This window comes from Cydia pomonella, chromosome 20, assembly GCF_033807575.1.
Source record: "Cydia pomonella isolate Wapato2018A chromosome 20, ilCydPomo1, whole genome shotgun sequence".
Lineage (NCBI taxonomy): Eukaryota > Metazoa > Arthropoda > Insecta > Lepidoptera > Tortricidae > Cydia > Cydia pomonella.
Window position 1 is genome coordinate 17,272,556 of NC_084722.1, and position 16,059 is coordinate 17,288,614.

The following is a 16,059-nucleotide window of genomic DNA, read 5'->3' on the forward strand; positions in this document are numbered from 1 at the left end:
TTTTTCATTATAATGCTAACACTACTTTTCAAATAGTGTTGATTACTTACACTTTTCTATTTTATGTATGTAATTTATGATTTGTAGTTTTAATTTCAGTTGTATTTACGCCATGTTTACCTCTTCTAAAAGAAGCGTGGGCCAAACGGAATCATCCCAACATACTGTTTTTGTTTTATGAAGATACTGTCAAGGTACCATTATATTATCAACATAAAACAGTTTAATCCTCATTGTGCTAGCGTAGGGATTAAGGATGACTCACGCTATAACGGTCCAGGTCCGGGCCCATGTGTTTGACACTTCTTTTTCTATGACAGGTGTCCAGACCCGGACCGTTCTCGCGTGCGTTATCTTTTATAACCCGAGTCCACTTGTAAGGCGATATCTTTACACAACCGTCTTCTTCTTTCTTTTTATCCTGCTACCCTCCGCTGGTGTGTAGGGCTCGAATCATATTCTTCCATTCGCTCCGGTCCTGGGCAGTTTGGACCTCCTCCCACCACTTCCCTAATACACCCAGCTCTTGCTCCACAGAATGGCACCAAGTAAAATTAGGACGACCATGTTTCCGTTTGCCGGGTAACTTCCAGGTCACAGCCACTTTGGATAGGTGGGTGTCAGATTTCCAATGTCCTTTTCCGTTTTTTATTAATATTTCTTATTAATATATAGTAATAATTTTAAATTTAATAATTTATTTTTGATACAGATAGGTTTCCGCAAATTGATGATTGGTGCCTATTCACACAAACCGACCTAATCACACAGCAAGCTCAATAAGGCACATTGCACCTAAACATCCATAACTCAAAAAACAAATATTTGTGATAAACACACAAATAGATGCCCTTACCAGAATCCAAACCCGAGATCTTCTACTTCGTCGTATGCAGCGTCACTAACATTTTAAAGAAGATATTATTTTATACCTGCGCCAAATTGTTTGCAGGACATGCCTTCTGCTATTCGACGTGTTGCTAAATTTCTTGGCAAAGAATATTCTGAACAAGAAGTACGCAAACTTTGTGAGTACATGGACATAGAAAACATGAGGAACAACCCGTCTGTTCAGCCGAAAGGAGCTGGTGCCAAAGTCTATGTAGGACAAGGTAAGCGAAAGTTTCCAAGTCTATAATGAAAATGGAATAGCAAGTAAATATTTCTTATAATTTTGTTGCTTTTTCATATAAATCTACTGTTACTACTTAATATAAGATGAAAACTGTTTCACTTTTTCAAGCACAAGACATTATATTTGATTGCTGGGGTAGACTTTAAACAGTCTTCTTCTACTAGTTTTGTTAGGACATCAGTTTGGATTGACATAGTTCTATCAAGTTAGCTTCGCAAAACTGATGTCAGAAATAACTGGCAGGTAATGATACACCACTTTTTCGTTCACACGGAAACGTTCAGTGCTTGAATATATCTCCCAAAAATCTCCATAGCGTTGCCCCTATCCCACAATACTTAGGGTCTCGAACGTCAGTGTACTCTCTTGCTGATCCAATTCTTGATATCATTAACCTCTTATTATCTAGATGGACCTTTTGAAAGGACAAAATCAAATCGGACTTTGAACTATAATGGAATAAAAGGTTGCAATATCAAATGATTCTGGGACTATGGTTGTACCCTCCTGACGAAGCCTGCGTTGCGATATGAATTTGTCATTTTTTTATTTATGTTTGATTTCGATTAAATGTAATTTTGGGACTTAAGAGGCTATTAAAACTCTCTGCTCTAGCTACATCAGTTCAACTACGATCATTGAGCCGCGGGGCTCTGCAACATAAGCCCAAAAACTCTAAGCGATGTCACGGACCTTGTGTCTCTTGCGGATTCTCTTGTATCTTATTCGATTTTGAAAATTTTAGGTAAGGCAGGTGGATGGAAGGAGCATTTTGATGACGCTCTTCGAGAACAGGCCGAACAATGGATACAGGTACACCTTGAAGATACTGACCTTACTTTTCCAGAACATATACATATCGTATTTAATTTGAATAGTAAAATAGCTATTCACTGTCATTTACACTACCGCATCGTAATAAGTTCTGCGTTTATCGGAGTTTACATGTGCATACATGAATATTAAAAAAAAAATACAAATTTTACCTTAAAAAAGGTGTTTATCTTATATTAGAAAATATTTAAAAAATCGTGTTTCAATATTGAGAATGAAATAGACAATTTTTGATTTCCTTAAGAACTTCTTAATATTGTTAACACGAAAATATACCTTTTACACTTAGTTATATTCCAAATTCCGTAGTAAATACAAATTTCATTTTATTCCAATTATACCCTATCAATACTATAGGGTCTATAGTTAACATGATTAGGCACAATATGAAACAATTTTCATAATATTTGAGATACATACATGAATAGTATGATTAGTCAGTATCATGAAGCGCCTTTGCAATAAAAATAGCAATTTAATGTAGCTTCCTCATTTTTGCGACCGTCGCGATGCATGAAGTTTGTTTTATTGTTCAAAGTACGTATGAACCTTTGAACATGGTGCCAACTTGCTAAATTACGTCTTCGCTAAAACTTGATACCGATTTAACAACTTGTGTTTTAGAATTAGTTTTGACACGACCTGGTGGCACGTATGGTGATTGGCGCGCATCTCACGCACGACTTTGACTTCACTTCGCATGCACCGATGATCTGCAAACTTATTTCAAAAAAGAACAAGACGGTAACATGTTGTTTAATCTTAATTGGGCTCCTTGTCGCTGATGGCATTAACCCATTCAGTCACATATTAATCACACGTCGTTTTGCCTCTACGAAGCATTTCCGCTACATACCGGGAAATCCATGTTATCGGCTACGACCATAGCTCAGCGATGAATGTGTTAACGGTTTTACTGGCGATTTTATTTAAAAACTTTTTACGACAATAATTAAATAGCATCTTGTATGAGTACCTACAGTTTATACTCTGGATCTAAATTGTAAGAAACATCCGATTTAAACTCCCATTCAAAAGTCGCACCGCATTACTGCAGCGTAATGCTGGCGCAGTCTAAATTCGAACGATACCTTTATTCCAATAGTTGACAGCACATTTGTCTTCTCTATTCCTTGGAATTGAAATTGAAGGTCGAGTATCCTACAATGGAAAATAGTAGATTGTATCACTAGGGAGCAAAATTACATATTTACGGCGTGGGCGCATATTGAATCCTGAACGAAGCGAAAGATTCTATAATTGAATCTCGAGCGTGTAGTTTTAAAAGTTATAGTGAGGAAGTAAGTGTTAACACTCAACAGAGAAATAATTATTCTACCATGTAACACATACTGCTTTTCATATAACCTACGAGGAAATGATTATATCTCAAAATATTAATAAAGCTAAAAAACTTGTTTGGAAAAAAGTGAAAAATAGTAGTAGAACAGAAAAGTGCCACTTTCATCCCTCCAAGAAGGGAAGAAAAAGCCCTAGTACATGCTACATTCATCCTATCCCTAATAATCGACGCATTTATATGTGAGCATCAAAACATTCGAAAAACGACGTTCATTTTAAGTTTCGTTGAATCTACCATGTAAAACATCTTGAAATAGAGCACGTCATGAGCACATTTACTTCATAAAGCTGGCTTCGATGCAGTTCCCGTTGTTAAGAAGTAACTGGCCTCCGGCAAAAGCGCTGTCCGACAAATTGCTATCTTCCGACCCTTTGTGGCCGAAACAAAGTGAAAGAGATGCATTTTGAGTTTTTTTAGCAAAAACTGAAGAAATTTCATGATATTTCACGCTGTCATATATATAGTCCTCCTCATCGTTATCGATGACGGCAACCCCAAATAAACACATTATGGACGTTGTCTAGCATGAGCCCTAATGTGACTGGCCAGGCCGAACTTGCTCTTAAATACTCTATTGCACGCGTGACAATAAAGTTGGCCAGCTGCGTTGAACGTGTACACGTAGGAGGGCTTAGGTCTCTCTTTCCGTGTTATGCGCAACTCATGTAACATTAAAAGATGAGTTTCGAGATAATTACGTTTTTAAGTTTTAATCATTCAAATCCTGTTATGGTTGACGGTTCATCGTATTTTTGAAATAATGTAGATGGTAAAAAATATAGTCACAATTTTTTTTTTACATAATAATTGTATAGTTTTCATTTTATTCGAGCTAAAGTAGTTCCGCATGTCCAACCTCTTCTGTACTATATTGTTCACACGGCAGTATGTAATGGATCGATTCGAAGAATGATTAAGACACGTTTAAGATCTTGGAAAGATCTTTAAAAGATCGATAACTAAACGACATGTCAAAATTGACGTTTATTTTGATTCCACTGTCCCAATAAGACCTATCTACGATATTTCTAACGTCAAAGTGACATTGGTAGTCCAAATCGAGCTGCTTCTGTCAATTATACGGCATATAAACGATATCTAAAAGAGAACTTATCTAAACCAGAACTTACCTATATCGTTATCGTATCTAATTCTTCAAATGGGGCCGTGAGTTAAGTTACATGACATACGCGTGATCAGGCGTGGCGCGTTAATACTTTACCAATAAGTTACCTGACTTATTTTCTATGCATTTGAAAAATTATTTTATATGATTCATCGGCCAGTCTATATGTTGACGATAAATGAAAACTACTGTACGTATTACCATGCGGTTTTCATCTATCAAAAGCCTGATTCTTGTGGAAAGTTTGGGTGTATAATTTGTTAACCCGTGTAAAGCCGTCCCGAGTCGCTAGTAATAAATAAATAAATAAATATTATAGGACATTATTACACAAATTGACTAAGTCCCACAGTAAGCTCAATAAGGCTTGTGTTGAGGGTACTTAGACAACGATATATATAATATATAAATATTTAGAAATACTTACATACATAGAAAACACCCATGACTCAGGAACAAATATCCATGCTCATCACACGAATAAATGCCCTTACCAGGATTTGAACCCGGGACCATCGGCTTCATAGGCAGGGTCACTACCCACAAGGCCAGACCGGTCGTCAAAAGTGTATTTTGGCTAGTCTTTAATATGATAATGTATAATTTCAGAATCAATTAGGATGTAACTCAATCATCCGGACGTCTGAAGTTATGTTGATTCCCGTTGATTATGCCTGTTCGGGAACAACAATTAATTCCAATATCAATAACATTGCATTACCATACCCTTCGCTCCGTTCCCGGCGCTGATTTATTGACTATCTAGCCCTTAGGGTTGTCACACACTGCAAAATCTTATTATTCAAATAGATTGGATGACGTTTGAAATATCAAAATTACTTTTTATATCTGTTTTAATTTTTGACTTTCGTAATGACCCGCATAATCAGTTTTTTCGGTCACGTCTCGAGGCGAAACAACGACTCCATAGAGCGTCTAGTTGTGCAGGGTAGAGCAAACGGAAAAATACCGCGTAAAAGGCCACTTATGCAATGGACTGACCAAATCAAATCTGCCATGAAGGGACCTCTGAACACATTTGCCAGAATGACCCCCAATCGCGGAAAATGGCGAGAAATTGTACGGCAAGCAACATCTGCGCCTGAGGTCTGCAGTTGACCACGACGCTCTGCAAAGAGTACAGCGACAAAGAAGAAGAAAATATGATATTGAATTGCCTATTTTTGTACACAACTATTATGATATGATACTATAGTAGATTGTTAACCAAGGGATGAAAGTCACTTAGTTTTGACGAGGTATTTTGGCGTTCGAACGAAGAGAGAGCACCAACAGTTCAAGTCAGAATTGGATGCCTCTCACCGGAGTTAAACACTCTACTTTTCATTTCTAATACTAGGAAAGTAAAATACATATGTATTTTACAAAACATCACTAAGTATAAACGACATGTTTCACTTCACATCAAACAGTTTTACCTAAAAGTGACGTTCGGATGTTAACTTAGGTAGCTACATTACTGATCTGTCAGTTTCCATGATAACAATAAATGAATAGTTTCAAAAACACTAGAAACACACGCTTATGATACGATATTCCATCATGAAATGCCAGTGCCTATCTTTTCGCTTCATCATCAGACCTTGAAACCTAATCGTGGTCAAAGTTCATTACAAGACCTTTCTAACAAATCCAAACACAACTAAGATACGATGTTCCATCACGAAGTTCCAGTTAATATCTTCCGGCTCCATCATCAGATCAGTTCAGCAGTACCATATTATTGTATTGTCATCAGAACTAGCTGCCAATTTTCATGACGCTACGATCCTTGGAAGATGGTTAAATTAGTTACCTTAGATTCCATTCCATTACAGGTCGACCAAATAAAAGCGTGTTAAAATGAGTAGCGTTCGCCGCCTAGCCGCATCATTGCCGATATTATGAATTTCATTTCTTCACTCAGTTAAGTAAGGTCAAGGATTACACGCGCTGCCGCTGGCTGGCCGACACGTGTAAGTGATTTATTTCGACTTGAAGTTAAAATAATCTGAGTCAGAATCAGAATTATTAAATTAAATTATTGTTTACAATCAAATAGGCTACGGAAGATTACAGTTGAAAAGGATTATCATTTTCCTGCGTCCCGGTTTTTAGGGTTCCGTAGCCAAATGGCAAAAAAAAGGAACCCTTATAGATTCTTCATGCCTGTCTGTCCGTTTATGTCACAGCCACTTTTTTTCTTCACGTCTCAAGAGAATCTTAGGTCCGCTCTACAATGAATCCCAAGAATTGTGCGTAGGAACTAGTTATTACGAAAGCGACTTATCTTTTGACCCAGAGGGGAAACTAGACTAGGCCTTATTGAAATTCATCCTGTCACCTCATGATTCTTCAGCGAAATATGACTAGTAAATATCAAATGATATTTCTTAATTTTTACACGCCAGCTAGACCGTTGTTTCAGGCAGAAGGGAGAGGTCTCCCACTCCGAGTCGTTCATGGTGCAAAGGCTGTCCATGGTGGAAATGCTGCGAGCATCATGGGCACCTTCACACCGGGGACGGTGGGGTGGGGCTTGTTTGTGTAAATTTTTAATTGTTATTTTAATATATAAATAATTTTGCAAAAAAAGTCCGCAAAACTTACAAGTCACAAGGTACTTACAAGCCGGAGTTTGAACCCGCGACCTCCGGATTAAAAGTCGCACGCCTCTCCGGTGCGGGTCTGGTGCCGAGCTATTTTAGTGTACTCCAATCTGCGGACTCTTCGTAAAAGCTAACTCTGTGCCGATCTGATTAGATCTAAGTGAGAAACTGTCATTATACATGTGCGGCGCGTCTTCGTGCCCTGTCGGTTGCACGGTTGATATTAGGCTGGTTAATGATGACATAGCCACACTTTGTCATTGTTAATCCCATGCAGATTTAACGTAGTCCGAATCTACCAAAGCTTCGCTTCCGGTTGAAAAGGTGGCCATGTTTTTACTACTTACGACCATGAATATTTTTCATTCCATTTATGACTAAACATGTTTTGCTACTTAATATAATATTATTGTACGATCTTATGTATACCATTTCATTCAATGTTTTTGTGGCAACCCTTAATTCTCGGTACTTATTTTAATAGTAATCCAACATTAATAACGCAGGCATAATAATAGGGCTTTTGTCGTCATATTTACATTCCCGAGCCTAAAGCTGTAAGGACGTATCTGTAACACTTTCCATTGGTAGTTGTTACCTTACGGATCTGGGCTCATGAGGATTTCCATACGATTTCCATAAAGTTGTAACTATACAGGTACCATTCGAATTCAGACTAGTAGTGTAAATATGTATGTTCCATCTCAAAACTATTCCGCCAGAGGGCGCCACTTGGTAGTTCGGCAAAGATCCGTTAGATGGCGCCACTTGGTAGTTCGGCAAAGATCCGTTAGATGGCGCCACTTGGTAGTTCGGCAAAGATCCGTTAGATGGCGCCACTTGGTAGTTCGGCAAAGATCCGCCAGAGGGCGCCACTTGGTAGTTCGGCAAAGATCCGTTAGATGGCGCTGGTAGTTGTTCATTGATCCCGTCAGATGGCGTTACTTTGTACGTGTAAGTAAGTTAGTTACCGATGAATTTAAAAAGTTCGGCAAAGATCCGTTAGATGGCGCTACTTGGTAGTTGTTCATTGATCCCCGTCAGATGGCGTTACTTTGTACGTGTAAGTAAGTTAGTTATCGATGAATTTAAAAAGTTCGGCAAAGATCCGTTAGATGGCGCCACTAGCCCCCTTCCCGCCGCCTCCCCGCCCTCCCCCGCCCCCTCCCCGCCGCTGCCCCTTGGTAGTTGTGCATATATCCTCGCCAGTTGGCGCTACTTTCTATGTTTAAGGTATTTATCTCCCGAGGGAAAACTTCGCTAAAATAGATGGCACCACTTTGTACGTGTACGACAAACAAAAAGTGACGAGGTGGCCTCCAGTGGCGAAGGTCGGATTCGAACCAGCGTCTTTAGCTAACCGGGGCGTCTTTAGCCAGTTAACGTCATGAACCCCTAGGCCACCCCGTCACGGTGAAACTGGTCCTAATTTCTCGTTTTTGGCTCAATTTAGGTATTTATCTCCCGACGTGTTGCATCAGCCGCCACCGTGGCGCCGACGGCCACCTGCAAATTCCTACGTGGGCGTCGAGGTCGATCGAGATAAGAGAGAGAATAAGTTAGATTTAAAATATGCATATATATATTTATATATTTATATATTGGCGCTACTTTGTATGTATCTGACGCCACAGAGCACGTGTACGCGTCAAGGTCGAGGTCGATGGCCTCGGCTCGCTCCCGGTGCGGTTGGTTTTGGAGCTTGCGGTCAGCAAATATATGGACTTTGTACTTTTCCAACTGCCCAATAAGTTTGTTTTAAAATATGCATACGGGCATATTTGCAAGAGCACATAATATAGAGTGGTTACAACCGGATAGAAAAATATATTTTTCTTGAATACCTGGGTATTCGATATTTATCCAGGTACTAGTCGTAATGTTAAACATACATGTTTTTACTTACATTACGGGATGTTTCATGTTAATCTAAAAGTTGTAACTATTTCTAGTTACATCTGGTAACATTTACATCACACTTTTTAGAAAAGGGAGTTTCTAAACCTAAGTATGTCGTTAACTAGCAAAGTCGAGTATATCTGTATGTGAATAATAAATAAATATCGAATATCCAGGTATTCAAGAAAAATACATTTTTATATCCGGTTGTAACCACTCTATATTATGTAATAGGTATTTTTTAGCTGACCTAATTCCGATTCCTGGTACTGGTGAACTTATTTATACCACGTCGGTGGCAAACACGAATACTGTCCGCCTGATGATAAACTGTCATCGTAGCATATGGACGCCTGCAACTTTTTTTTTATACCACGTCAGTGGCAAACACGAATACTGCCCGCCTGGTGATAAGCTGTCACCGTAGCCTATGGATGCCTGCAACTTTTTTTTTTATACCATGTCGGTGGCAAACACGAATACTGTCCGCCTGATGATAAACTGTCACCGTAGCCTATGGATGCCTGCAACTTTTTTTCTATACCACGTCAGTGGCAAACACGAATACTGCCCGCCTGGTGATAAGCTGTCAACGTAGCCTATGGATGCCTGCAACTTTTTTTATACCATGTCGGTGGCAAACACGAATACTGCCCGCCTGATGATAAGCTGTCACCGTAGCCTATGGATGCCTGCAACTTCTAAGTTGTTACATGCGCGTTGTCGATCACTGGTATTGGTGAACATTTTTATACCACGTTGGTGGCAAACAAGAATACGACCCATCTGATGCTAAGCAATCACTGTAGCCTATGGATCATGCGCGTTGTTGATCATTAAAGTATGCGAAATGTTGTGAAATTGCATACGGCGCGACCTGCCTGATTGTAAGTGTAGTCAGTGTAGCCTTTGGACGCCTGCAACTTCAAAGTTGTCACATGCGCGTTGCCTCGCCCCAGTTTGCGTGTTTGAGGACTACTAACGTATTCTAATCTAGAAGAACTTGTGTTATACAACTATTTCTACAAGTCATGGAATTGAATAAATATAACATCACCCAATTTCTCGATCCTGCATTATATATGTACTGAGACGTCGGTGGCAAACAACCATACAGTCCGCTCAAGTAAGCACCCTAGCCTATGGATGCTTGCAAGTACTATTGTATGTACTGGTGAATGTTTATTTTCGGTTGGTTTTGGTCAGATAAACGCCAGTCCATACAATAAGTATGACCATTGGGCGAGGTTTTCGACAGAGGGGTAAGCTCTTAAAGGCGACTCCGGTTTAAATGCTCTAAGGATTGTAGGCATTTAACGGAAAATTTGAGGAAATATTCAACCTTAAACGCTTTGAAATAAGCTTCATTAATAATTCACGAGAGCTGATATTTGCTTGTAATTTCATACAAAATATTAAGGACAGTAGACCTTATTAACCTTAAATACGGCTTACCATATTACCATACCGTATTAAACCTTAAGCACTTTGAAATAATACAATACTTAATTCACGAAGACTGATATTTGCTTGTAACTTCATACAAAATATTAAGGACGGTAGATCTTATTAACCGTAAAACTCTATCTGTCAAAATCAAATATATTCTAGATTAACATAAAGAATAATGACAAACAACGATCAACTCTAAGTACTAGAAATAAAGTAGAATTTTACTCAAATCGGCCGGCTGTAATGCGACATGCATAATTGAGGCGATGGAATAAAAGTTTCACTTTAAGGGGCTCCCTAGTGCCAATGACCTTCGATCTGAATCCCCTTAGTTACCTTACCATAGCTAGTAGCCAGCTTACCATATTTACTTCAAGTTTATTGTCTTCGAGATATTTGGCATCAAAGTTGAACAATTTTAGGCCAAAAAACTGGTTTTCTGGACATAACTTTTGTGTTAGTTAACTAGTTAGTTTAAAATTAAATTCTCTGACGAGTTTTTAGAGACGACAGACGAACCCAAATGTGTAGATTTCGTGTATGTAAAACCCTTCACAGCAATCGAGTAACGAAAAAAGTGTTTTTATAGACAATATTTAAAAAAATCATAAATAAATAAGTGTTCATGTTTCTTTTAAAATCGGCAGACCAGAATGGAGATAAAATATTGAAGACCCGATAGCCGTTCGTCATAAAATTCTATCTATTGTGCAAATGTAGGAGTAACGACTCAAAACTTGTCAAAAATCTGGACTGGGGACTGTGACAAGAACAAACAATAGCAACGCCTTCTCTGCTACTCCTACTGAAAGATAAATAGGACTATCCCGTTCGGTCATTTCCCCCACCGCTCATGCCATGGTTCAGAGAAATGTTATCATAAATGAGACCACATTACCGGCAACCTGCCACTAGCGCATACGCATTCTAAAATTAATTAAAAATCAGAAAATAACAATGGAGTACGTAATTGAGCTCGTTGTGAGGCTGTGGTTCAGTAACAAGGGGTTGGGGTATAATTATAAATGCGGAGATAGCGACGGAACAAATATTGCTTTCATCTCATCAATCGAGGCGCTAGCACCTGACGTGGACATCTACAAGTGGGAGGCAGCCCGGAGCGATCTGAAGAAGCTGATCAAAGAGATTTTGGAGGAGAGGTCCGTCCTCCAGTTACACTCGGGATACCATGCGGAGGGGCTACTGCTGGAGGTGCTAAGGAAACACAACATTAGATCATTGCTCTCCGTGCCTGTCAAACAGAAAACTTTAATCTGGAAAGACGCGGGGTTGTGGTTCGTGGAGGTGATTAACCCGAAAATCATAAAAAAAATATATGTGTTTGCGGACTAAGAATAATTGTATTTGTATGCATTCCGAAAATAAAAAAGTTTAAAAGTGAATGACTAATTATTTATTTATTTACCAATCATTTAGGTATTTTATAACGTCCCCATGCAAAGGTTTTAATACCATCGTCTAAAATTAACCCTTTACCGCATACGAAGCTATGTATGGCGGATATGATATTCAACTATATTGACAACTGTTAAAGTTCAAATTTCAACAAATATCTTTATAACATGTGGTAAGGGGTTAATCTCTTTTTCATTCTTTTAATTTGTACATATTGTGCTTCATCATCATCATCTCAGCCAAAAGACGTCTACTACTGGACAAAGGCCAAATTATACATGTTATCATAAAGAGGTTTACGTAAGACTAAACAGCAAGAGCATTTATTAAAATTTAATCGTTGTCGTACAGGAGCGGCATTAATACCTTTCGTTTTTTACACATTTTAATTTTGTTTATTTATGTCGTCTGAGGCTAATATACACGCATACATTTTTTGGTCTTAACGCAACCAATTCTCGCACTATTCTCCATTTGTTTTCATCCTTCATCATGCCTAAAACTTTTTATTGACTTGTGGTAAATTATATACATTGTTATGAGAGGTCACATTAGAGTAAATTGTCTATTTATAAGGGGATTCTACGTGTTTGCTTCGGCTCCACGCACGCATACCAAATTTCAGGTCCTGAGATTATGTAAATGACAGAGATAATAATTAAGTAAGTAAATATTCTTTATTGCACCACAAACAAAACAAATTTAAAAACATATTAGGTAGCAACAGGCGGTCTTATCGCTGTAAGCGATCTCTTCCAGACAACCTTAGGGTATCAGGATATAAAGAACAGTAAGTTTTTATAACAGGTAGTGCACGAATATATTAGAGGAATAGGAAAATTACACAAACATTAAGCAGACAGTACATACAGTACATTTACAATTTAAATAAACAAATAAATATAACAATACATACCAATATTAAAATAAATGAATATTAGTTACATATCTAAATATACATACATACATACATACCTAATATAACACAGTGACACATTAAGAGAGACAAGTAATGATTTTTCAGTAGGGTTTTAAAGCTAATTAATCCCTTGCTTTTAGATTAAATTGTCTTAAAGGACCTCTGCGCTGTTGGCTTCGGCCCCAAGCATGCCTCCCAAAGGTCCCGAGATATGGAAAGGACAAACAAACAAAATAACTAACTAACTAATAACTGGAACTGGAAGAGATCCCCGAAAGGGATAAGTTCGCCTTTGTACACATGATGTGTTTTTTTTCTGTTTTATGTTTCTTTTTGTACAATAAAGTGTTTTACTACTACTACTACAATAATAATAACTCTAGACCCTAGCTAATTACGAGCGTGAGCTCTAATATGCCCTCGTAAAGCCGAAACTCTGTCGCAGGTGGGGTAGTAAAGTTGACGAGAATCATTGTAGGTATAATTATAGGAGGGTTTCGGTAGGGATTTACCTATCTGACGTTTCGCATCAAGGTCAATGAGACTCGTGCCTTCAAAGTTCTTTACACTTGTTTCAAAACGAGAACGTCATTCTGACCGCAGAGATGCATAAGTACTCCTCCCATTTGTCAGGTGGTATAGCGTAGGTGGCGCGTAAGCACGTCCTTATTACGTAGGTGCTGCCCACATTGCTTCCGATTACCAGTTGATAGCTGGGAATAGAAAACGGCTTTCCAGTCCAGTCTGCAATCCGCCATACGCTAAACATGCCTACACCACCTTAGCTGACCCTTCATTAAGAGCGCCTCCATGTCAGGCATCTTGCATCGACTAAGAACTTCAGTGTTGGGCACGCGATCTTACCATCTTAAACGCAGAATGGAACGTGGCTTGCAAGCGAATGTCGCCTTTGTACAAATACCAAGAATCGAAAGAACCATGGCTCTGTACATCGACAACTTCGTCTGCAGCTTTAGATTATGCGATCCCCGGATACGATGTGTTAACCGACTGAAAGTGGACGCAGCAATCCTAGTTGGGATCTCGGAGGCTAGTCTGTTATCCTTTCTGATTTGGCTCCCAAGACACTTGTAAGAAGACACTTCTGTTAGGAGTTTCTCTTCTATAGTAATAATATCAAGGACCGAGGCACTTTAAGAAATAAAGAACAAGTAATGTTGAAAGGTCTTGTAATGAAATATGTGCTCTCTCACCATGATTTGAGTAGAATCTAGTGGGCATAAATGTTTTTAATGCAGTCAGGGTTTCCTAAATGAGCCCTTGACCCCACTGTAGGAGAGCAGGGAAGATCCCATCCGGACCAGCCGTCTTGTAAGGATGAAAGCTGTCAATGGGCCCACGCCTGAGTTTTTCAGTGGTGACGAGATTCTGTACGCCATTTGTCAGTTGTACTGTATTCCTCGTCCTGCTGATCTTCATTGTTGAGACTTACGCGTCCTGGAAAGTGGGTTACTAGCGAGAGAACGCGTTGGGTCTCTGTAGGGGAAGATGTGTATGTACCATCGGGCTGCCCAGTTGTGCTGTGGGCTTGTTTTTCGATGCTGCTGCAGACGTTCCTCCATGATCTCCAGTACCGCAGTATGTACCTGGCCTTGGTTTCATAGTAGTTGTCCCAGTCCATCTGAGCCGTTGTGTTCATGGCCCTTATAGAACATACCCCATTCTGTTAACTATTAAAACAGACCAATTCCAAAACAGGTCACAACAGAACAGGCAAACCAAAATAGGTTAGAACAGGTTTCCAAAACCTGTTGAAACGAAGTTGTCGATGTACAGAGCCATGGTTCTTTCGATTCTTGGTATTTGTACAAAGGCGACATTCGCTTGCAAGCCACGTTCCATTCTGCGTTTAAGATGGTAAGATCGCGTGCCCAACACTGAAGTTCTTAGTCGATGCAAGATGCCTGACATGGAGGCGCTCTTAATGAAGGGTCAGCTAAGGTGGTGTAGGCATGTTTAGCGTATGGCGGATTGCAGACTGGACTGGAAAGCCGTTTTCTATTCCCAGCTATCAACTGGTAATCGGAAGCAATGTGGGCAGCACCTACGTAATAAGGACGTGCTTACGCGCCACCTACGCTATACCACCTGACAAATGGGAGGAGTACTTATGCATCTCTGCGGTCAGAATGACGTTCTCGTTTTGAAACAAGTGTAAAGAACTTTGAAGGCACGAGTCTCATTGACCTTGATGCGAAACGTCAGATAGGTAAATCCCTACCGAAACCCTCCTATAATTATACCTACAATGATTCTCGTCAACTTTACTACCCCACCTGCGACAGAGTTTCGGCTTTACGAGGGCATATTAGAGCTCACGCTCGTAATTAGCTAGGGTCTAGAGTTATTATTATTGTAGTAGTAGTAGTAAAACACTTTATTGTACAAAAAGAAACATAAAACAGAAAAAAAACACATCATGTGTACAAAGGCGAACTTATCCCTTTCGGGGATCTCTTCCAGTTCCAGTTATTAGTTAGTTAGTTATTTTGTTTGTTTGTCCTTTCCATATCTCGGGACCTTTGGGAGGCATGCTTGGGGCCGAAGCCAACAGCGCAGAGGTCCTTTAAGACAATTTAATCTAAAAGCAAGGGATTAATTAGCTTTAAAACCCTACTGAAAAATCATTACTTGTCTCTCTTAATGTGTCACTGTGTTATATTAGGTATGTATGTATGTATGTATATTTAGATATGTAACTAATATTCATTTATTTTAATATTGGTATGTATTGTTATATTTATTTGTTTATTTAAATTGTAAATGTACTGTATGTACTGTCTGCTTAATGTTTGTGTAATTTTCCTATTCCTCTAATATATTCGTGCACTACCTGTTATAAAAACTTACTGTTCTTTATATCCTGATACCCTAAGGTTGTCTGGAAGAGATCGCTTACAGCGATAAGACCGCCTGTTGCTACCTAATATGTTTTTAAATTTGTTTTGTTTGTGGTGCAATAAAGAATATTTACTTACTTAATTATTATCTCTGTCATTTACATAATCTCAGGACCTGAAATTTGGTATGCGTGCGTGGAGCCGAAGCAAACACGTAGAATCCCCTTATAAATAGACAATTTACTCTAATGTGACCTCTCATAACAATGTATATAATTTACCACAAGTCAATAAAAAGTTTTAGGCATGATGAAGGATGAAAACAAATGGAGAATAGTGCGAGAATTGGTTGCGTTAAGACCAAAAAATGTATGCGTGTATATTAGCCTCAGACGACATAAATAAACAAAATTAAAATGTGTAAAAAACGAAAGGTATTAATGCC

The 16,059-nt window shown here is 38.9% G+C and overlaps 1 long non-coding RNA gene across 1 annotated transcript; it reads left to right on the forward strand.

The window, feature by feature from the left end:
* The first annotated feature begins 67 nt into the window (after positions 1–67).
* Positions 68–2,124, forward strand: LOC133528793 (uncharacterized). The gene is made up of 3 exons (XR_009801056.1): positions 68–194; positions 953–1,112; positions 1,881–2,124. It is a non-coding gene; the product is annotated as an uncharacterized LOC133528793 (long non-coding RNA).
* Positions 2,125–16,059: the final 13,935 nt, after the last annotated feature.